Consider the following 21,922-nt stretch of genomic DNA (forward strand, 5'->3'; position numbering starts at 1 on the left):
CTGGCCGCCTAGCCTGGGCTGGTCCAGCCGCCTATCTCTGGCCCAGAGCAATGGCCTGGCCTCCCGGTCCCTCCTCCTCCCCACTACCACAGGCCTGGCTTCCCTTCTGAGACGCCAATCTGCAGCCACACAAAGCCCTGTTTGTTTGCTTTCTCTGCTGCTCCCCCTGGATCCGATGTCTTTCTCTCTGCTACCTGCCGGCCTGGCTTCCTCTCCAAGCTGCCCTCCCAGCCAGCTGAAGGGAAGGGGGTGGGGGGGCGGCCATTCCAGCAAGCCCTGCCTCACAGCCACCCCAGCATTCCTCGAATCCACCTCCCCAGTGCCAGGGCACCCAGCTGGGGCAGCCTGACCCACAGTGGTTTTGCAGCCCCCTTGCCGCCTCTCAGAATGTAGGGTGCCAGCTAGGTGCAACAGGAAAGATGCCTGCAGCCAGGGGCTGGGGCAGGGGGAGGGGAGCCCCAGAGGCCCAGCCAACCTCCCCTCTCCTTTTGTGAGCAAGGCTTGTTTTGTTCGTCAATCAGGAAGGCAGCCCCTGACTTCCCAGCAGCCCATGGGCTGCCAGGAGATAAGGAGATGAATGGGGCCAGGAGGGCTGAATTGGAGGAGGCAGAGGGACACCCTGGTTTTTCGGCCCTCCCCCACCCCTCACTCTTTCTGGGGGTTCCTAGGTATCCCAGGCTCTGGGATGAGGGCTTACAGGCTGCGCCGGGAGCCTTACGTGGTAGGTGCCCTCTCCGTGCCCACCCTGGGCAGGCACCTGAGCAGATCCCTCTGCGTGGTGGGCACCGCAGAGTGTGTAGCCTCGGGCACCCTCCGCAGTGTCTTGGGAAGCCTCATGAGCCTGAGCTGAAACAGGGCTTTCACAGGCAAAGAAAAATAAACACCCGCATTCCACACCACCTTCTCTACCTGCAGAGTGGGGGCTGCCCTCTCTCCCCGTTCAAATAAAGAAACCCAATACTGATACTGCACAAGATCTAACAATCTCTCCCGGTTCCCTCTACCCAGGGCTCTTTTTTTGTACCCTGCCACGCTGGGTGGCCCTGGGCAGGTCCTAACCTCCCTGGGCCTCCCTCTTCCCCTTCCTGTCCCCTCCATGCAGAGTTTAACCCCTACAGCAACTCAGGATAAAGGCATGATTGTGCCCGCTTGACAAATGGCAGAAGGCTCCAAGAGAGAAAGCCACAAACTGCCCCAGACAGGATTTAAGCTCATTTCTGTCTCACTCTAAGCCCTAAAAACTTCCCACCAGGTTGCAGTATCATTTCACAACCAGCGATTCTCTGCTGACTGGATGAGTGGCCACTGTGAGGAGGTGAACGAGGAGCAGGTTAGAGCCAGCAGATGCCGTCTCCAATCTCAGCATCGCCACTTGGTTGCTGTGTGACCTCAAGCAGGTCACTTAACCTCTCTGAGCTTCAGCTTCCTTGACAATCTGTACCAGGCAGTTGATAAGGCTTAGAGAGGACAGACCACCCAATGCCCGCGAAAATAGCAGGCACTCTTTAAATGATGGCTTTTCTCTGTGATCCCTTTCAGCAACCAGAGAGACAGGAGTCCATTTCTTAGAGGAAACAGACCTCTCCCACCTCTGCTCTCACCCATCCGGCCCTGCTGCCAGTCACCGTCTCTGGCCCTCTGGCTAAGGCCAAGGGCTTCCAGGCTGAGCTCCCCGGGCTCCTGTCCTGCCCAGGAGACCAGGGCCTCTCTGTTTAATTAGCCAGGGCGAGGGCCCCAGGGGACAATGTCACCCTAAGGGAACAAAGCCAGCTCCGTCCACATCCTGCTGGACTCAAGAAAAGAGAACCACTCAATTAAGTCTGATTTGCCAAAACGTCTGTTTTTAGTGCTATTTCGGGCCATGGTGGGGATTTTCTGTGCTTGTCTCAAAGGTATCCTAAACCAGATTCCTTCCTACCTCCCCCACCCCTACTGTGTTTGAAATGAAAATACGTTCTTCCTCTTCACTCTCTTTCCTTTTTCCTGCTTCTCTTTCCCACCTATCAGAGGGATGCAAATGAGAGAAAGGGTGGAGGCTGGGCCCCCACGGGAGGACAGCACTTCTCCCCCCACCCCCCCGCCCCCGTCCCACTAGGCCTGGGCAGGCCCCCTCGGCTCAGTCCCCCAAAGTACAGCACACTGGGAGTTGTGGTTCCCTCAAACCAGGCTGAAGGTGAGAGCTCCTACGGGCCTTTATCTTCTCCCTGCCTCTGGAGGCCTCCCCCCCCAGGCTTGATCATTTTCTGCTGTCTCCCCAGACACACCCTGGTCGTCTGCCTCTTAGCTTTCCCTTGGGCTGTGCCCTGTACCTGCAAAGACCTCCCCCAAAGTCTACTCCCCCCTGCACTTTACCTTCTTAGCTTGCAGCACGACGACGATTAACCCCACATCTATGCAATCATGTCTTTAACGGCTGCCCATCCACCAGACTGGAAGCTTCCAAAGGACAGGGGCGGCATCTGCTCGGCCGGTATCGATTCTCCAGGGCAGGTGGTCAACCTCCCTTAGCACTGGTGACATTTTGGGCCAGATAATGTGTTGTGGGGGTTATTTCCGTGCACCAGCATGTTCATCAGGATCCCGAGCCTCCACCCACTGGACACCAGTACCTCCCCAGCTGAGACAACCAAAAATGTCTCCGGACATGGCCCACCTGTCTCCAGAGGGTCAAACTCGCCCCCAGTGGAGACCCACTGCTTTAACCCTGGCCCAGTGCCCTCCCAAAGTGAATGAACGCAGGACTCCTCCTCCCTCCCCCCAAGAGAACAGGTGGTTTTTATTTTCTCTCTTTACCTCTTACCATCATCTTGTACAGATTTAATTTGCCCTATGGGACCAGAAGCTTCCAGAAGACAGGGCCATGTGACCTCAGCTGTATATCAGTGCTGACTGCCCATAACTATTCGCTGGAAGAATAACTCTCAAAGCCTTGGAGAGCACCAGCCTGAGGCCTAGTTCTGGCTCCTCCTTCGTCTGTGCTCTGGATTACTGTGTGACTTTGCTACGTTAGCTAAACTTCTCTGGGCGTCCATGTCTCTCCAGTCACTGTAACAATTCTTTGTCCCATGAGGCTCGTGGAAGCCCCCCAGAAGAATCTTTCAGGAGGTTTTCAATTTACATTTACATTTTCCGAGAATATTTCTTATTACAAATAGGTGACACTGATTCACCACTTTGCAATGTGCCAAGTGCAGCTAAGTGCTTTAGGGGCACCATCTCATTTAAAACTCTTCTTAAAAACAAAACTATGGAGTAGGTACTATTATTTTCGGTTCTTGATCAGGGAGGAAATCGAGGCTCAGAGCGCTGGAGGGAGCTGCTTAAGGACACCCAGATGTGGTCTGGCGGCCTCCGGCGCCTGAGGATGCCTCAGTCAGTGAACGCTGTTAGCTTCCTTCCGTACTTGATCCTGAAATCTTTCTTAGTCTGCAGCCTGCCTTTCCCAGTGAAGAAGGCCCTTGCAGGGCCTCCCTACCCTCAGGCCTTACCCGCTGAGCTCCCCTGACCGAGAAAGAGCTCTGGGTCACCACGGAAGGGTCCAACAAGGCCCGGAGGTGGCAAGCTCTGATTCAAGAAGTCGGCCTGTCTCGGTGGGGCTGGGAGGGGCGCCTGCCACTCCCTTTCCTTCCCTTCCAGGGTGTCATCCCTCCCAGGAAAGCCCTGGCTGGGACACACTTCCCCCAGCACAGAGCCCTTCTGTGAGATTCTTCAGGGCACGAAGCAAAACCAGTAAGGAGGATCCATTCTCTAGCACCTTCTCTGTACCAGGCGCTGTTGTCAGTCTTTTATGAGCATTAACTCATTAACTCACCCAACTATCCTCTGGGTTAGGTGCTATCACTTTCTCCATCTTACAGGTGAGGCAACTGAGCAAAGGAACCAGGAACTCGTCCAGCTTAGGAAGTGGCCGAGCTGGGATCTGAACCGAGGCGGCTAAGCTCCAGGTACGAGTGCTCAGCCCCGATGCCACGGTATCAGAGATGCCACGGCTGTGTTCCCAGCCCCCTGCGGTGCCACAGGGCCTCCATCTGTGATTTGGGAATGAGCGTGTGGTGACCCAGCCACATCCGCTGCCGCCAAAGTCACGACGTGCCGGAGGCCTTCTCAGGGGTCCACCCCCGGCACTGGGACAGAAGCTCTGGCCAGGAAACTCTCCTTCTCACCCACCCCGCTTGGTTTTGGCCCGTGTGCCGGCCGGGAAGGCTTAGAGGTACAAAGCTGCCATCGATTCCCCGTGCTAGGCCCGTTGGCAAGAAGAGGAACGGCCGCGTGTGCTGCGTGTGATGTGGAGGGGCCGCGGACGGCGCCCATTTGAAAGGTGGGGGTATGGAGCCTCAGAGAGGGCAGTCCGTAGCCGGACTGTACCCAGGCTGGCCTAACCCCAAGTCCAGGAACTCCTCGCTTCCCAGATCCTAAAACACCCCGACCCTGGCACCACATTTACTGTCCCTTCTGATGGGACAGGGAGGTGACAGGCCTTGAGCAGCAGTTGGAGCTAAACCTTTTCCTGATTCTGGACGGGTGCTTCTGCTCCCCCACCGTGTTGCCCTGGGCATAGTCTCCAAGAAGGGGACTCGAGGAAAGGGGGCCCATGCTCCGCTCCAGTCTGCAGGTCCTCCCTCAAGACCCCCAGCCTGGGGCCTGTCCCTGTTCTGTCAGCTCTCTCCACTCAGTCCCCTACTTTCTTAGCCCTGAGCTGGTGACTCCCCCAGTTTACAGCTGAGACCGAGGCCTAAGGGCAGAGGGGAGACGTCCCCACAACTCCTAATGGGTGGCTCCCAGTGCCCCCCCCTCTGGCCCCGGCCCGCTGCCTCTGTTTCCCCACACAGGACTCGTTCCTGCCCCTCCATGGCACCCCGGGAGCCTGCTCCAGAGCCTGATCACCCAGTAGAGAAAGTGGATGTTCACTGCCCACCTGGCCCTTGGACTTGGAGGGCCTGGAAGGCCATACCACATGCGGGTTCGTCTCTGGGGCCCAGGGTGAGCATGGGGCTGAGGGCAAAAACCCGAGGGGGTGTCTGCTGAGGGAAGGAAGGAATGTTCAGGGTCAGAGCCCTAGTACTCCTGGATATTTCCTTTCCTGATTCTCAGCATACTATTTAGCAAGAGGAGCATCTCCTTCCCTCCTCCCTCCGTGTTTCTCTCTCCACCCCCCTTCTCTCTTCTCCTGCCTCACTTCCCTTTCCCTCCGTCCCTCCCTCCCTCTGTCCTACCACCACGCAGGGACTGTTGCCTCGGGTTCAAGAACCAGCAGAACAAAATCTCTCCTTTGCCAGCAGAGCCGCAGTCTTTGCCTCCAGCCCCTGGCACTCACCCTCCCTGTCCCCTCCCCTCCCGCCGTGTCACATTCCAATCTCGGATCCCCAGTGACCCACCCAGGCACAGGGCACAGCTCTGCCTCACACGGTCTCCTCGATCCCCGGGGAAACAGGATGAGCCAGTTTCTCCCCAGCCCCCTCGGGGAGCAGCCTGGGGGTGCTGGGCCCCTCTCTGGCCTCACTTGTCTCTCAGAAGTCTGCCAGAACAGAGTCCTCTGAGCAGGGCCCTGAGAATCTGCAAAGATCCCGCGGGCGGGGGGCTGCCGGGGATCTCAGGGGCCCACACAGGGGCCCACAGAAACCGTGTCGGGGCTCTCACCCGGCTCCGCGCACCTAGCCCTTCCTGCCAGGAAGCATTTCCAAGCGTCTCCCGAGTTCCAGGCCTCGCCCTTGGCATTGGGGCCAGGAGAGGAGGGAGGTGTGCTCTCGGGCCTAGATGCTCCAGCCTTGTGGGCAGGACAGACACTGACAGAATTACCGATAATGTCATGATAAATGCTATGGCTAGGCTGCGGGTATAGACAATGGGAGGTGACTCAGTCTGCCTCACAAGTCAGAGGAGGAGGACACAGGATGTCTGTTTTGGTCTTGGGAGGCAGGGAGGAAGGTGAAGGGCATCCTAGGAAGCGGCAGGCACACGTGCACATGGCAGAATCCTGGGGAGAAGGCTTCTATGTGACCCGAGGGGAAAGAAGGGGCTTGAATGGGGCAGAGCAGGCAGAGGGCACGAGAAGGGGCCCCTGCTGTGGGGGAAGGACCATGGCTGGACCTGTATTCAGAAGGTAGCAGGAACCCCTGGAAGCATCTGCTACGGTTGAGAAAGATCACTCTGGTAGTGATCCCAAAAGATCACTCTGGCCCACGCTGGGAGGGGGCAGGATGGAGGCAGGGAGGCCAGGGAGGCCCCAGTAACAGCCCAGCCTCTTCCGTCATCGTTCTTTCTGAGCTAGTTCCTCCCCTCTTGGCCACGGGACACGCGCCACGTCTGTTCCAGCCTCCAAACACTTGCTGGAGTGTTCCCTCCACCGGGAATGCGCCTCTTGTTCTTACTTACCTGTGCTTGAAGCCCCTGCTCCAAGCCCCCTCTTCCACGAAGCCCCTGCCTCCGTAAAGCTCCCAACTCTGGTCGAGACGCAATCCTAAAGCTCAAGTTATCTGTCCCACTGGTCTTGGAAGGGAATCATACACAGTCTCCCTCTGCTCTTCTCCGCGTGGACAAGTCTTCCCAAAGATGCTGCCCTACACTCTTGCCCTTATCATCCCCATAACACCTACATGGTGCCTTCACAGGGGTGACCTGCTTCCTGCCCGAAACCTGGCTCAAGCTCCCATGACAATGCTGGTTCCCTTGGGTATTATCTGGCTCTCAGTCACCCACTGGGGTGTGACCTTTCTGGAGGCAGGTGCACGAAGCACAGGAGCTCAGAAATGGTGGGTCCTTGGAAAATACCTGTTCCCTTGGGGCCAGTGAGCCCAGGTACCTCTCCCACAGAAACCCTGCCCAGCGTCCATTGCTCCGCCCTGTCCCTCCCTGTGGAGTCACACATTCGAAAGTGGGGGGGGGGCCGGCATCCACCTCACAGCCGCAGGTGGCCATTAAAAGCAACAAGATGGGCCGCCTGGGTGGCTCAGTTGGTTGAGCGTCCAAGTCTTGATTTTGGCTCAGGTCATGCTCTCCGGGTCGTGGGATTGGGCTCCACACCCAGTGGGGAATCTGAAGCTTTTCTCTCTCCCTCTCCCTCTCCCCCTGCTTGCACGCTCTCCCTCAAATAAATAAGTAAAAGCAACACCATGCATGCATGGACTGCCATGGAAATAAGCTAGTACTAATAATGGTGACCGTGCCAACCGGCATTTAGCAGGACAAGCACTGTTCTAAGCTTTATGTGTTTACATGGAATAACTCATTAAACCTTCACTAGAGTCCTGTGAGGCCAGTACCCTCATTATCCCTCTGGGCAGACAGCACACGGAGACAGAGAGGTAACTAACTCATTCAGTGTGTGGCGGAGCCAGGAGCCTTGCCCTGGAGCACCTCACCCTATGGCCTCCCCAAGACAAATGGAAAGGAGAAAAGAGCCAAAAAAAAAAAGTAAGAGCCTGAGATGTATTCTCATTTGGGGTAAAAGAAAACTAAGTATCAGCATATATGATACACACACACATACACACATATATATATATGTAAGCAAGTAGCAAAAATGTCTAGGAGGATACATTCAAACTCTTAACTGGGGTTACCTGTGGGGGGGCTGAGGAAGACACTTTTACTCTCTATACTTCCGGGTTATTTGCATTTTTCACAATAAGAATGAATCCATGTGTTACTTGAGAAATTAAAAAAGAGAGAACTTGTCGGGCCTCAATTAATGTTTGTGGAATGAACAGAAGGCAGATTCATTTTGTAGGATTGTTTTTTCAAACTCTGGGTATGACCCATTAGTGGATTGTGAAATCAATTTAGTGGGTTGCAACCAGTATTAAAAAAAAAAAAAAAAGATCAACTAGGCTAGAACAGAAAGTATCAGCTCAGCAGACAAAGTAGAGGAAAGAGTTATTTCACTAAACTTTTGTTTCAGTTTTATATAGTGGCGGTGAAGAGAATTGTGACCTAAAATGTATTTCTTACTACAGGTCTCTGGCAGAGTTTGAAAACCATAGCTCTAGACTTGGGGGTCTACAAGGAATGGGGTGGGGGGTGGGGGGTGGGGGGAGGGCGCCTGGGGGAGGGCGCCTGCAAGGGCCTCCTGGTCCAGTGGAAGAGAGATGGTGTTTCTGAGTGGATGAGTTCCCTCCGTTTAGGAAGAAGCCAGAGGGGCTCCTGGCTCTTGGGAAAAGTCCTATTCAGCCCACTCTAGAGTTGGCTTCTGGGTCTGGGTCATCTCTTGATAACTCTGCTTCCTTCCAAAGCTTTTTGCCTTTGAGAGCCTTCACCAGAGTTCTGGGATGGAGCCTCTCCCAGCCCAGAAGGTCTGTGCTCACTCCTCTGTGTCACCCAAAGCTCCAAGGGATGCTCCTGGGGTCCCATATACCCCCTCCGCTGTCAAAGGGTTGGGGTGAGAAACAAGATTCCTTTCCAGCTTCCATATCCCCAGACCACAACCCAGGGAAGCCTCTGGAAACACAGCTGTGTGGTCAGTCGGGAGGGGCCTCCACGGAGTCCGCAGCGAGAGCTGCCCCCACCCTGGCTGAGCCTGACCTAGGCAGGGCAAGGTCTGTATGGAGGATGGGGTGGAGGAAGAGAAGCAGAGCCCCCAGCCTGGGGCTCCCACGGCGCCGGCGCCTCCACTTCGGAGCTCGCCTAACCCACCCCCGCCTCCCCTCCCAGGGCAGCAGACAACTAAAAAAAGATAAAATAAAAAGAAGTAATTCCCCTGCTCTGACGTCAGCGCGAGGTTTTAACAGCCTGGCAGCGGCCTGAAACCGGATTGCAACCAGATGTAATGCCCTTGAATCCTCCACACACCGCTGCGTTGGAAGAGAAATGAAGCGGGAGGGGGGTGTGCGGGGGGCGGCACTTTGGGTGGGAGGGAGCCGTGCGGGTCCCGCGTGGGTCCTTGAATCAGAGCCTGCTGAAAGCATGGGAAAGGCGCTGCGGGAGGGAGTGCTGCGAGCGGGGAAGCTCAGGGCCCGGGTCCGCCATTCAGGCGCGCTGCCTCCCCTCCCCCAGCCCCCCAATAGCGCATTGTTACACTCGGTTTTGTCCATTCGGAGCCGAAACCCCAGCGCTCCCCCCCACCCCCCCCGCCCCCCCGCCGCCCGATCGCGGGCTCCCGAGAGGGCCCGGCTCGGGTCCGCACTCCGGCCCTCGGCGTGGATTGGAGGAGCACTAAGAGCCCCAAGGAGGGAAACGGGCTCGCTGGGAAGACGGGCGTCCTAGGAAGCTGGGGACGCAGCGGCCTCGGGCCTGACTGATGTTTCGCTTCCCCTCCGCCCCTCCTCCAAGGCCCCCCGGCGCGACCGAGGCTCCAGATGTCACCCCCCGCGTCCTGACACCCCTTCGCCCCCGCCGCGCTCGGCGACGCCGCCCGGCGCCCGGCCCCCGCGCCCTCCTCCCGGGGCCCCTGCCTCCAAGGCGCGGGGCCAGGGAGCTGGCCGGCTCGCCGCGGTCCGGGGACTCGGGGCTCGCGTGCCCGGTGCCCCCGACCGTGACGTCACCCCCGAAGGGCCCGTGCGCCCGGGGCCTGGCCGCGTCGGAGCTCCCCGGGCCTCCGGGGCCGCTTCCTGCCGGGTCGCGGGGCCTGCGCACAGGCCCGGGCGCCGGCCGCTGCCCGCGTGGGGGGCACCGCGGAGAGCCCCGCGCGCCCCATCTCCCCACGCGGGGCCCTCACCGCCCCTGGCGCCCTGCCTCCCGCGCCGTGCCGCACGCCAGGCCCCGAGTCCCACTCGCACAAGTCGGCTCCCCAGCCCCCACCCCGGGCGCACTCACAAAGCTCCCCTCCCGCCCCGGCGCCGGGCGAGTGGCCCCCCGTCCCCACGCCCCTCGCGGCAGCACTCGGGGCCACCGCGCACGCACAGCCCCGGGGCCACACGGACCCTCGCCGCTCGCGCCCCCCAGACGGCCATCCGGTGACCTCGCGCACCCCCACACCACACAAAGCCGGGACCTCGCGGACCCCCACATCCCGGCCCGCGGCGCGCTCGGCCCCCGAGCCCGCCTCCGTTCCTCACCCTGCCTCGGATCCCGACGCCTCGCGCCGCCCCTGCCCCGGCAGCGCCCCCCGCGCCCCAGCGCTCGGTGCTCACCTCGGCGCCCGCGCTCACTCGGGGGCCCTGGGTCTGGCGCTGCGACTTCGCGGCCCGCAGGCCCGGGCGGCCATGGGGGTCAGGGCGCGGCGCCCGGCCGGCCCGCGGCCAGGCAGGAAGGAGGTGGGCCGCGGCGCCCCCTCCTCGCGCCGGCGCTCGGGCGGCGGGCAGGGCGGCCTGCGCGGCTCGCCTCTCGCCCTCGCCGCCGCCTCGCTCTCCGACTCGACTCTCGGAGCCCAGCCGCGGCGGGGGCGGCGCCCGGGGGCGCGGGGAGCCGGCGGCGCGGGGAGCGGGCCCTGGCCGCGCACCCGGCCGGGCCTGCCTGATGTCCGCGGGTGCCGCGGGGAAATGCGATCCCCTCCGCACAGGAAGAGCGAACGGGCGGGCGGGCGGGCGGGCGACGCGCGGGGGGAGAAGGAGAGCGAGAGCGGGAGGAAAAAAGTTCCCGGGCGGCCTGGCTGCGCTCGCTCGAGGCCCCGGCCGCCAGGTGGGCCGTGCGCGCCCCGACAGCACCCCCTGGCGGCCCGCGCGCCCCACTGCGCGTGCCCCCGCCCGCCCGCCCGCCCGCCGGGCGGTGGAGGGGTGGGGCGGGGAGGGCGCCTTGCGTGCGATCCAGGTGGAGCCCTCCCGGACTCGCACACCCCGCCCGGGGCCGGGGGACGCGGTGGGACCGGGGGACCGGGTGGGGGCTGGAACCTCGGGCGGAGGATTTGGACTGGCATCCTGCCCTCAGATGCTTCCAGTCTCTGGCCTGGTTCCTAGGTCATGCTCCCACCTTCACTCCACCATCGGCCGTCACTATGACCTCGTCTTTACGGTTTGGGAAACATTTTTTTTCGACTTCTAAACTCAATAGGCTGGACAGAAATTTCTCCACGTACTGGGTTCCCGGCACCGTGCTGGACGCTAGGGAATGAACAGAGACAAATGGTCTCTGCTGTCATGCTGACATCCTGTTGGGCACAGACAGACAGCAAACAAATGCTTACATACGTAAAGAAGATAATGTCAGGGAGTCAGGAGTTCTAGGAAGCAAATTAGCAGGTGAAGTGACGGGTAGGGGCTGTTTAGCTGGAAGTGAGAGAAGGAGGCCTATCTGAGCAGAGAACTGAATAGCAGGAAGGAAGCCTGCGGTGTGTAGAGCCCGGGGAAGAGCATTCCCGGCAGAGGGAAGAGAAGTGCAACGTGGAGAGGCCCTGAGACAGGGGAGAGCTTGGTGGATAAAGAGCCAAGTGACCAGCCGACCGCACTGAAGGCAGAACTGTAAGGGAAGACCTCTGTCTTCAAGGCTACAGAGGGCCTGGTGAGGAATTTGGATGCAAAGTTCTGGAGCTATGGGAAGGAAGCCATTAGCAGAGTTTGCAAAAAGGAATATTGAATAAATGAGTGAGTGAATAAGCCTATGAACTTATAGGTTCCCTAAGCAATTGCTGCTCAAGGCTTTGACTCACGAGGGCTCAGGCAGAAACCCACAGCCACCTGCTCTGGGAGCCTGCCCGCCCCCAGCCCCCCACCCTCTGGGGTCTGTTGGTCCTATGGAGGGGAGAGTGAAGCATCAGAGCTCCCAGGTGACCTGGGACTAGCGAGGTCTCCTATCAAACCTCAGCTTCGTCATTGGTAAAAGAGGGACTGCGGTAGGTAAGGTGCCCTTCCTGTGTACTAGACACTGTCCCTCTTTCTATGGGTTGTCTCCCTTGATCCTGGCAGCTCCTCTGTGAGGCAGGCTCACAGAGGAAACTGAGGCACAGGGTGGTGAGGTCACCTGTCCAGGTTCTCAAGCTAAAGTGACAGAACCCAGACCTGCAGCCGGGGCCCTTCACTGAGCTCAGCCACCTGTCTCCCACGGAGAATGGCGAATGGTGGGAGCAAGGCAGAGGCCGGGTCACAAGGTGAGCCGCGCGGTTTTAAGCTAGTTCTAAGCACATGTTCTTGGGTGGATGGCGGTGGGGAGACAGACCTGCTTTCTAAGTCTGGCTCATTTGTGCCAGCTTTGAGCAAACCTCTTAACTTGCTGGGTCTCCGTTTCCTCATCTGTAAAATGGGGATAACAGCGGTACCGACTTCCTGGGGTTGTTGAGAGGATCGAGTTAAGTCAGGTGTGTGAAGCGTTTAGCCCTGAGCCTAGCATGCAGGGGACGCTGTTACTGTTTTAGGTCAAATACTAGCTGAGTGGGAATGGCCCCTTTCACCCAGCCAGCGACTTCCTAGCCCCCACCGTGTCCAGTCTCCTGCCCTCGTGCTGCCTTAACCTGCTTCTGGGAGAGCTGAGGGGAAGGCCTGACACCAGGAACCCCAGTGGGCTGCTAGAAGAGCAGGCCTCCCCGGGGAGAAGGAGATTGTGGGGGGGGGTCCAGCTACCAACCACCGCCATTGTTGAGCACCTACAATAACAATAACAAATGTAAGTGTGGCAAATGACCACAACTTCAGTGGCTTAAAACAACACATGTTTATTCTGTACAGTTCTAGAGGTCAGACAAGCCTGAAATCAGTTCCTCGGGGCTCCAGGCCAGGTGCTGGCAGGGCCAGCTCCTTCTGGAGACTCTGGGGAAGAATCTGTTCCCTGCCTTTTCTAGCTTCTGGAGGCCACCTGCATTTCATGGCTTGTGACAGCTTGGTGACCTCTAGAAGCTAGAAAAGGCAAGAAGACAATAGATTCTGTTGTCCCACCTCCTACCTCCTCCCTTGACCTTCTTTGCCTCCTCTTACAGGGACCTATGTTATGACATTAGGGACACCTGGATAATCCGGGATAATCTCCCATCTCAAGACCCTTAATTTAATCACACCTGCAAGGACACCTCCCCCCCCCTTTTTTTTTTGCCATGCACAAGAACAGTTTCCAGGGATTAAGACCTGGATTTCTTTGTGAACCATTATTCAACCTCACATTCCATAGCTTCTCTGAATGCTCCCTCATTATAACACATTTTACGGATAAGAAAATCGAGGCTCAGAAGAGATGAAGTCACTTGTCCGAGGTCGTACAGCTGGTGAGTTTATTCACCTATTCCATGTGTATTTACTGAGTGCCCACTGTGGTTCCGACATCAGGTAAGAGTCTGGGTTGCAATCTAAAAGTTTCCTGGGAAAAGCGTGCTGTGGAACACAGGCCTGGTCCTGTGGAGGAATTCAGGGAAGGCTTCCTGGAGGAGGTGATCTGTGAGCTGGGATCTGAAGAGTGATTTGCCCCGGGGCTGCTTTCGTCAGGGGAGGGCCTGGGGCTTCTCAGAAGAGAACCGGGAACTGATCAGGGGTCACTGTCAGCAAAGCCCAAGAGATTTCTGTTGAGAACTTGCTTGTCATTCTTAGTAGGATGCAGGTAAGAGGGCCAGGAGGGAGGCGGCCCACTGTGCCACAGACCCTAGTAAAGACAGTGTTGGTACAAAAGTCTCAAACTTGTTGCTTGAACGTGGAATCCAGGGTGCTGGGTTTGTGTTGACTGGAGGGCAGAGCAAAGTGTTTGAAAATTTGGAGTTAAATACCTTTAAGGAATCTAAGTTCTTGCTGAATTGAAATACCTTTAAGGAATGTAAATTATACCTATTGTTCTATACCCACATTTAAATCACCTAGCCGACCCCCCAAAGCATTCGAGTTTGAGATATCCTCCCTCTCCTGAGGGCTTTTGAGACCCAGTTCTGCATCTGTGTGACCTTGACCTTGAGCTCCCCCTGGTTTTCTCATCGGTTGAAAGGAGACAAAGACCTCTATTAGGGAGAGAGAGACCCTTGTGGGCTGGAGGATAGGGGAAGGGGAAGGGGAAGGATCTATCTCAAGATAGGATTGAGTTTCCTGAGAGAGTAGGTTTATCATCTGCTCACTCAATAGAATACGAAGGGAGCATTTCACTAAGTCTCCACCTGGTTGGGTAGGCATCCCCGTTCCAATAACCCCCTGGTTCACACCAGGAAACCGAGGCCACGGAGGTGACGTACCTAGAGCGGGAAAGTGCAGGTGTGTTCATGTGCCCAGCTGGAGCTCCCCCACGCTGCCAGCCTGCCTCCTCTGGGACTGAAGCTCCTGGGGGCTCCGGGCTGTTCTTCTGCAGCCCCTGCGGAGTGTGAGACGTGCAGCAGGCCTCCCGTTAGTGAGGACTCAGCCAGCACGTGCTGAGCCCTGTGCATTTTGGTCTGTGGGGTAGAGACTTACTATCTGCATTTTGCAGAGGAGAAAATAGAGGCTCAGAGAGGGGAGGAAATGTTCCTGGAGTTGGTCGGTTCAGTGTTTGTAGCTGGTAGTCAGGCTGGCTGCTTAGTCAGTAACCAGAGGGGCAAGATGGAGAAGCAGAGGGGAAGGCCCATCCCAGCTCCATCATCATCAGTGCAGCGATGCCCACCTCAAGGGCTTATCGTGAGAAGTTTAAAAAGCTGGGTGCTGTGAGCTCCGCATGGCCACCGAGGCTCTCTTTCCCCTCCCAGCCTCTGTGAAGTGGGCCCATCATGCTGCACCACCTTTATCTGAAGGCAAAAGGGAACAGAGCCATTTATTTGCAAAGGTCTTGCCAGTGCTCAGAGCTCTTGAGAAGGAAGGCAGGCCAGGAAGAGAGGTGGGCCTGTCCATTTCAGAGAGGAAGGGGTCAATGATGGGGGCCGCATAGCAGTGAGAGACCCCTGGGGTTCTTGCAAGGCCTCTGACCTCCAACAGAAAGACCAGAAGGAGGAAGTACTGGCCATGCTTAGCTCCAGGTGAGTCTGGGCACTGTAGGGTCAGGGGGAATCTGTCCAGTCCCAGGATGTCCCTTAAAGGGTCCCAGAGCCAAATAGGCATCACTCGGACCCTCCGTTCACTTGCTCACTCGCTCACTCACTCACTCACTCATTAATTAACTAATTCAATACACATTAGTTGAGCGAAAGCCCTGTTCTAGATTCCATCTCCAGGATAAGGCAATGCAACCCCCCCCCACCCCCACCCCAACACCCATGGCTGCTGAGCAACACAGACATTGGACCTATTCTGGAGGCCTTGTTATCTCAAGAAAAAGGCCATTTTGACCACATATTCCCTTATATTGGGAACACCCGCTTCTTAGTAATTGGAGAAAAAAACTTTTCATTTGAATTTTATTTTGAAAGAAATGAAATTAGGGACGCCTGGCTGGCTCAGTCGGAAGAGAGGTTGACTCTTGATCTCAGGGTCGTGAGTTCAAGCCCTGCGTTGGGCTCCATGCTGGGCGTGGCGCCTACTTAAAAAAAAAAAAAAAATCCTGTCCTGAAACACTTCTTCACGTTTGGGGTTTTCATTGTTTAGGTGGGGCTGACCCAGCCAGATGGAGCCTTGATTTGTCAGCCACAGTGCCCGGGACGCCAGGAATTCTCCAGCACCCCCGTGACCAACTTTGTGAAATTCTACAGTTTTGGTTAAGATTTGAAGATTTCCTTCACCATCGACTTGTGTAAGTGAACCTGCCAGAAAAGATACTAATGACAGGGGCGGGAGAGGAGCTGGTGGAAAAGGGCGGGATGTTTGAGTGGCGAATAATTTTGTAAGTGGCCAGGACTGTAGCAAATCTGGCCACATTTTTAACAACCTTTACTTCCAGTGCAGATAACAAATGCTCAGCTGCCCGGGACCCCCATCATCAGGATGAGCTGGATCCGTCTGGGATTCGTTGCATCAAGAATCACATGAAGGAGGGATAAAATTCCATCTTGTCTCAGCCATTGTGGATCTCTTTCCAGAACGTTTGTCCTACCTAATACAACTTGTCTTTTGGTGGTAATAGCACATCGATTTTGATTTTACCGTGGGGAACATTCTTTCCCGCTTTCAGCGCATGTGGTTCAGACTGGGCTGACCCTACCTCTGGGATACAGAGATGGTCCTGTGACTCAGATTTACCAATCAAAGTGCCCCATTTGCCTGGCCACAGTGATTGGTTCTGGAATAGCCACAGGACCCAAGCCCTCTGGGGGTTTGGCTGGAGCTGTTGAGCTTTGCAGGCCCCTCCAGGGGTTGTTAAGCTGGTTGGCTGTAGGCCTGAGAATAAAGCCAATATGGAGAAAAGCTGTATGGAGACATACCTAGAGATACCATCTGGGCACCTGGATCCAGCTATGCCTGAAGCTCGGAAACCCCTAGACCTTCAGTTACACAACCAATAAATTCACCTGTTTGTATAAATAAATTAGTTTGAGTTGATTTTCTGTCACTTTTCTCAAAGAGAACTGAAGCTGCTTTACCCGGAGAAGGAAAATGAAGAACGTGAGAATAGGAGCATGACCACTATCTCCAAAGATCTGAAGGACTGCCCTGGCCTTGTATACTAGCATACAGATTGTGTGGTCCCAGTGGGTGGGAGGACCTGGAGCAGGATGTTGACTCCATGAGGAAGAACTTTCCCACAGTTAGAGTTGTTCAAAGAGGACCATGCACCACCTTGAGAGAGAGTAAGCTTCCTGTCTCTGGGGGTATGCAAACAGAAGCAGGATGTGATGAAGGGACTCAGGCTGGCTAGGACAGCAATCCTGTAATTGAATATGACTCAGGACCTCAGAACAGCATTAGCGGAGAGCTGGAGAATACCACTCACCCCCAGTTTTTCATTGTAAAATATTTAAAATATTCAAGAAGGTAAAGGAATAATTCAGTGATGGCCCCTGAATCCATTCTTGTCAGCTCAAGAAATAAACCTTCGTCAATACAGCTGTGTTCCTGATCATAGACTCCCACCCCTGCTGCCCCCTTGCTGGTCTTTAAGCTTTTACTGCATATGCACCATCCCAAGGGATATGTGGTTCACGGGTCTCTCTTAAATAGGAGGGTTGGAATTGCCATACTTTTGGGCCCCCCAGATTTTTTGTTATTGTCAGTGGTGAAAATAAAAGTGCTTAGCTACCCATAAAATATGTATTTTCCGGGCGCCTGGGTGGCTCAGTCGTTAAGCGTCTGCCTTCGGCTCAGGTCATGATCCCAGGGTCCTGGGATCGAGCCCCACATCAGGCTCCCTGCTCAGCAGGAAGCCTGCTTCTCCCTCTCCCTCTGCCCCTGCTTGTGTTCCTCCTCTCGCTCTCTCTCTCTCTGTCAAATAAATAAATAAAATCTTTAAAAAAAAACACATGTATTTTCCTTCTTCCTTTTTTTAATAATGGAAAAGTATTACAAAAGCTGTCCCCAAACAGTGTTTCATCTTGTTTTTATAAAAGCAACTCCATTACCTCCTGTCTCCACCTCCGACGCCCCAGCCTTGCCCGCCTCCCTTGTTCGGGTGCTCTGAGCTCCAGTCTCTGCCTCTGCACTGTGAGCCGTGAGGGTTGAGACTGAGAGAGGGCGTAGCAAGCACTTTGCTCATTCCCGGGCATGTAGTAAGTGCTCAGTTATAGCTCTAGAGTTATTACTGTTACGCAGGGAATGGCTTCCTGCCACCCTCCCCCCGCACTCCCTTCAGTGGAGAAACTGTCCCCCTCCTCTCTCTGCCCACCCCCCCCCACGTCCAGGTTGTCATGAAACCCTGATGGTTTTACCCTTTGGTCCTTCCCCAGTCACAGCTTCAAGTCCCCACATCCATGCTCCTCGCGGTGGGCCCAACAATCGTTCCCTTCCAGTGTGTTACTCCCTTGTGGCTTGCCCCATCCCCCAAAACGCACCCCAAGCCTGGCCTGGCCCTTACGGGTCCTTCCCTGCAGAATGACTTGCAGGTCCCTCAAATGCCTCATCCCTTAGTCCTCTGAGCATCCCTGCATGCTATTCTCTCTGCCTGAGGCACCTTTCTCTTTTGCTCTGTCTGGCCGCTCCCTGCACACCCTTGTAGGCTCAACTCAAGAGCGGGCTCCTCCAGGGCGCCCTCCCAGAGCTCCTGGGGCAGATCGGGTCTGCTCCCTCCGCTGTGCGCCTGGACACCACGGTCCCATGGCATTCTCGGTGACCAGCGTGCGTTACGAGTCTCTCTTGCTCCGGGTGGAGAGTTTCTTGAGGGCAGACGTGCTGTCGCTTCAGGGCTTGGCAGATGGTTTTTGGCACAGCAGTGATTAAAAACAGTACCAGCTCTCTGCACCCACCAACTCACTTAAACCTCACATGAGCCCGGGAAGAGAAGTACCGGATCAGCCCATTTTGCAGGGGAGGAGGCTAGGCATGGGGAGGTGTTACTGGTTGCCTGTGGCTGCCCTAGCAAGTCACCGCTAACCTGGTGGCTGAAGACGACACAGATTTGTTCTCTGACTGTCCTGGAGGTCAGGAGTCCAGAATCAGTAACTCTGGGCAGAAGTGGTTCCTTCTGGAGGCTCCAGGGGAGAGCCCGAGTCCTTGCCTTTCTAGATTCCAGGGGCTGCCTGCACTCCTCAGCTTGTGTCCCCTTCCTCACGTCATGCTGCCTCTTGCTTCTGTTGTCCCCTCTCGTGTTCTTTGTCACCTCTCCCGCCTCTGTTTACGACACTTGTGATGACCTTGAGCCCAACACATCAGCGCTTCCTCTCCCATCTCAAGATCCTTGCCTTAACCACACCTGCAGAGTCCCTGTTGCCATCTAAGGTCACAGGCACAGGTTCTGGGGATTGGGACGGTCTTTGGGGGCCATTATTCAGCTGACACAGAAGTGCCCCCCAGTGGCAGAGCTGAGATGCAGACCCCGGAGTTCGGGCTCCAGTTCAGGGAGGTTCGCTGACCGGCTGACTGACCACACTGGGCACAGCATTCCCGGCAGAAGGAAGAGGGTGGGTCCTGACCCGGGGACAGGGAGGCAGAGGTGGCGTGGGAGGGAAGTTCACACAGCCCTGTGGCCGGACGGGGAGGGCACGGCTTACTTGGACCCTGATGGGGCATCCAAGCCACCACCACAAGAGTCCCCAGAGGGCAGGGTACAGCTGTTCCTCCCACCTCCTCCCCATCTCCCTGCCGCTGTTGGTGGTGGGCAGGGCCCAGACCAGGGTCCTTCCTGCAAATTCGGTGTCTAGAATGTGCCGGGCAGTGGGCCAAACTATTCCCATCTCTCATTTAATCTTTATTCATTTATTTTTCTATTTGTCTATCTATTCATTCATTTATTTATTGAAAGAAAGAGAGAGAGAGAGCAGGGGGAGGGCAAAGGGAGAGAGACAATCTTAAGCAGGCTCCGTGCCCAGCATGGAGCCCAATGAGGTGCTTGATCTCACGACCCTGAGATCATGACCTGAGCCGAAATCAGTGTCGGACGCTCAACCTACTGAGCCACCCAGGTGCTCCAACTCATTTAGTCTTTACAACCATAATCCCTCATATACCCATTCTATGGATGTGCAGAGTGAGGCTTACCAATGATGGTTGGTATTTCTTGAGCATCGACTGTCGACCATGGCCATGGCCCTGCCCACGCCGTGTGCACCGTACTTCCCAGGTTCATGCTCAGCTGGTGCTCACAGTGGCCCTGTAACAGAGGTACTGTGATCCCCATGATCGTACAGAGAGGAAACTGAGTAATAGTACAGTGACTAATCACAGAACACTGAGGACGTTTCAGGGACGAGGCTGAGCTGGGCTCCAGAGCTGCAGTTTGGAGTGGAAATGGAGGGCCAGCAAGGTCTGGTCTGGGTAGACAGCCCCCAGGCCCCTCCCTCTCAGGCTTACAGAATAGTTATGCTGCAGCCAAGAGGTATATGGGCTCCGTCCAGCTACCAGGCAGCGGGGTGGGAGAGAATGCTGGTCTTGGGCTGTGGGGTGGGGGCAAGAGGAATGTGGCGGAGGGGGAGGTAAGTAATGGGGGATGGGGGTAGGAGGGAGTGGAAAGTGGGGAGTGGGGGTACAGAGGGATGGGAAGTGGGCAGTGGGGCGGATGGAGGAGGGGGGTGGGGAAGGAGTGGGGAGTGAAGGGATAGAGGGAATGGGAGGTGGGGAGAGGGGGAGAGGTAAGGTGGTGGGGAGTGGGGGATAGGGGAGGAGGGGTGGGGTGGAGAGGAAGGGGAGGGGGGAGGGGGGGAGGGAGGAAGGGGAGGGATTAGGAAGTGGGGAGTGGGGGATGGGGAGGGGGAGATGTGGGGAGGGAGTGGGAGGGACTCAGGGAGGTCCAGGAGGGTCGCCATAGTAACGGGAGCCCGCTGCTCTGAGGCTGAGCTGCCCCTGGGGAAGGAGATAAAATGTTTTCTATCGATCTCTGTCGGGAAAGTCATCAGTGATAAGCTCCTCCAGCCAAGACAGGGCTGCAGGGGCCCGGCTGGTGGGAGTCTGCCTGGGTACCCAGGGTGGCCGCCAAGACTGGGGTCAGATTGGGAAGTGACAGCCCCAGCCAGGGCGGGGCTGGGCAGGGGGCCACATTCATCTGCTTTGGCCTCCTGCCTTAGTCTCCCCTTCTGCTCAGTGGGGACAGTGACACCTGGGCTGTCTTCATCTCTCTCAGGGCTGTGATGAGTCAGGGATGGAGAGGTAGGAGGGGGAGGAGGGGCTGGGGATCTGGCTGGCTTGTTGAACACTATGATGCTGTTCTCTATCCTGAAGGTCCAGCCGCAGGGAGCTTGTCCTTTCTCTTCCAGGGAACTGGCAAGATTAGTCAGGAGCCCCCCGGGGCATCGGCAGCCAAGGCTGGGGCCGGACTCAGTGGCCTCTGGTGGGGACACATACTCCAGCTGCCTATGCTTCCAGGGCCAGGCCCACGGTCCAGGGCCTTATTGGAGCAGGAGCAGCTTCAGCTCAGGGTCCGTCTGCATGTGTATGTGTGTGTGTGTGCGTGTGTGTGCACGTGTGTGGGGGTCGTCGGGCCTCGCTGTCCCATGTGCACAGGCATGCACGGGTCACCTGTCCCTACGGGTCTCCACCAGTGTCCACCTGTGTGTGTCTGTGGGGTTCCTTCACTCTGCAGGTGTTAGCGCCTGCAATGCCCAGGGGCTGGCTGGGCAGGGGGACAACGGTGACCAATGCAGACATAGGCTATGGATGATGATGTATCACGGGTGGGGGGCGCATAGGAGGGGGCAGGAGAGTGGGGAAGCGGCTTCCTGGTTATGTAAGGAATGGCGGAGAGCAAAGAAGAGCATGCTGGCCCAGGGAAATAGCAAGTGCAAAGGCCCTGAGGCAGAGAGTGTGCCGGGAGTGTTAGCGCCTGTGGGGCTGGAATGGGCGCGGGGGCTCTGATTCTGAGTGAGGGGCATGATCTCCCCAAGGCCCTCATAGCAGCAGAGGGGTGCTGTGCAGAGAACAGATGGGCCAGGGCAGCAGCAGGGAGGCCGGCGAGGCGGCCACCGCCCGAGTCCAGATGGGCCTCGACAGGGCCTGTTCGGGGCGCGAGCCGTGACCGTGTGAAAAGTTGCCGATCCCAAATATATTTTGAAGGTGAGATTGTCAGGATTTGCTGATGTGGGGAGCGATAGAGGGGAGTCCTGGATGCCCCAGAGTTTTGGCCTCAGCGATGAGCACTGCACTGTCCCGAGGCAAGGGGCTCGTGGCTCTTCGTGGGGGTCTGATTGTTGCTCTGGGGCCCTGGTGTGTGGGGGCAGGTGTGTGTGGGTTTGTGTCTGCGCACGTGGGCTGTGGGCATGTGCACCTGCGTGTGCCCTCAGAGTGCGGGCGTGGGGGCTCAGCCTGACCCCGTTCTGATGGCACTGGCTCCCAGCCCCTTGCTCCTCCCGGCCTTCCTCACCCCTCCCACTGGCTGGCCCGGGTGCGTGGGCAGGTGGAGGTTCTCAGCCAAGCCAGCCCCTCTCATCCCTGCTGTCCCCATCCCTGCTGTTCCTCCCCAGGGAGCAGGCCAGAGGGAGAGGAAACACAGGAATGGAGGGGCCATGGCAGGCCCTTGAGAAACATTTATGGGTAAGATTGGGCCCTTTCGATCTACCCCCTCCCTGGGTACCGCCCATTGGTAGCGTCTGTCCTGGAGGCCCTGAAAGGAGGCACCTGCCCAATAGCAGAGACATTTGTCCCCACCCTGCATGTCTCCTTCCAGAAGCCAGAGA

The 21,922-nt window shown here is 57.0% G+C and overlaps 1 protein-coding gene across 1 annotated transcript in view; it reads right to left on the bottom strand.

Moving 5' to 3' along the window:
• RAI1 (retinoic acid induced 1) overlaps positions 1-10,260 on the bottom strand; it is a 116,245-nt gene extending 105,985 nt beyond the window's left edge. The window contains exon 1 of the mRNA XM_034989752.1: positions 10,065-10,260. The gene's annotated coding sequence lies outside the window, so the exon portion shown is untranslated. The remainder of the gene's footprint in view (positions 1-10,064) is intronic.
• Positions 10,261-21,922: the final 11,662 nt, after the last annotated feature.

This window comes from Mirounga leonina, unplaced genomic scaffold (genome assembly GCF_011800145.1).
Source record: "Mirounga leonina isolate KUSES-001 unplaced genomic scaffold, KU_Mleo_1.0 Mir_488, whole genome shotgun sequence".
In the NCBI taxonomy this organism is placed as follows: Eukaryota; Metazoa; Chordata; class Mammalia; order Carnivora; family Phocidae; genus Mirounga; species Mirounga leonina.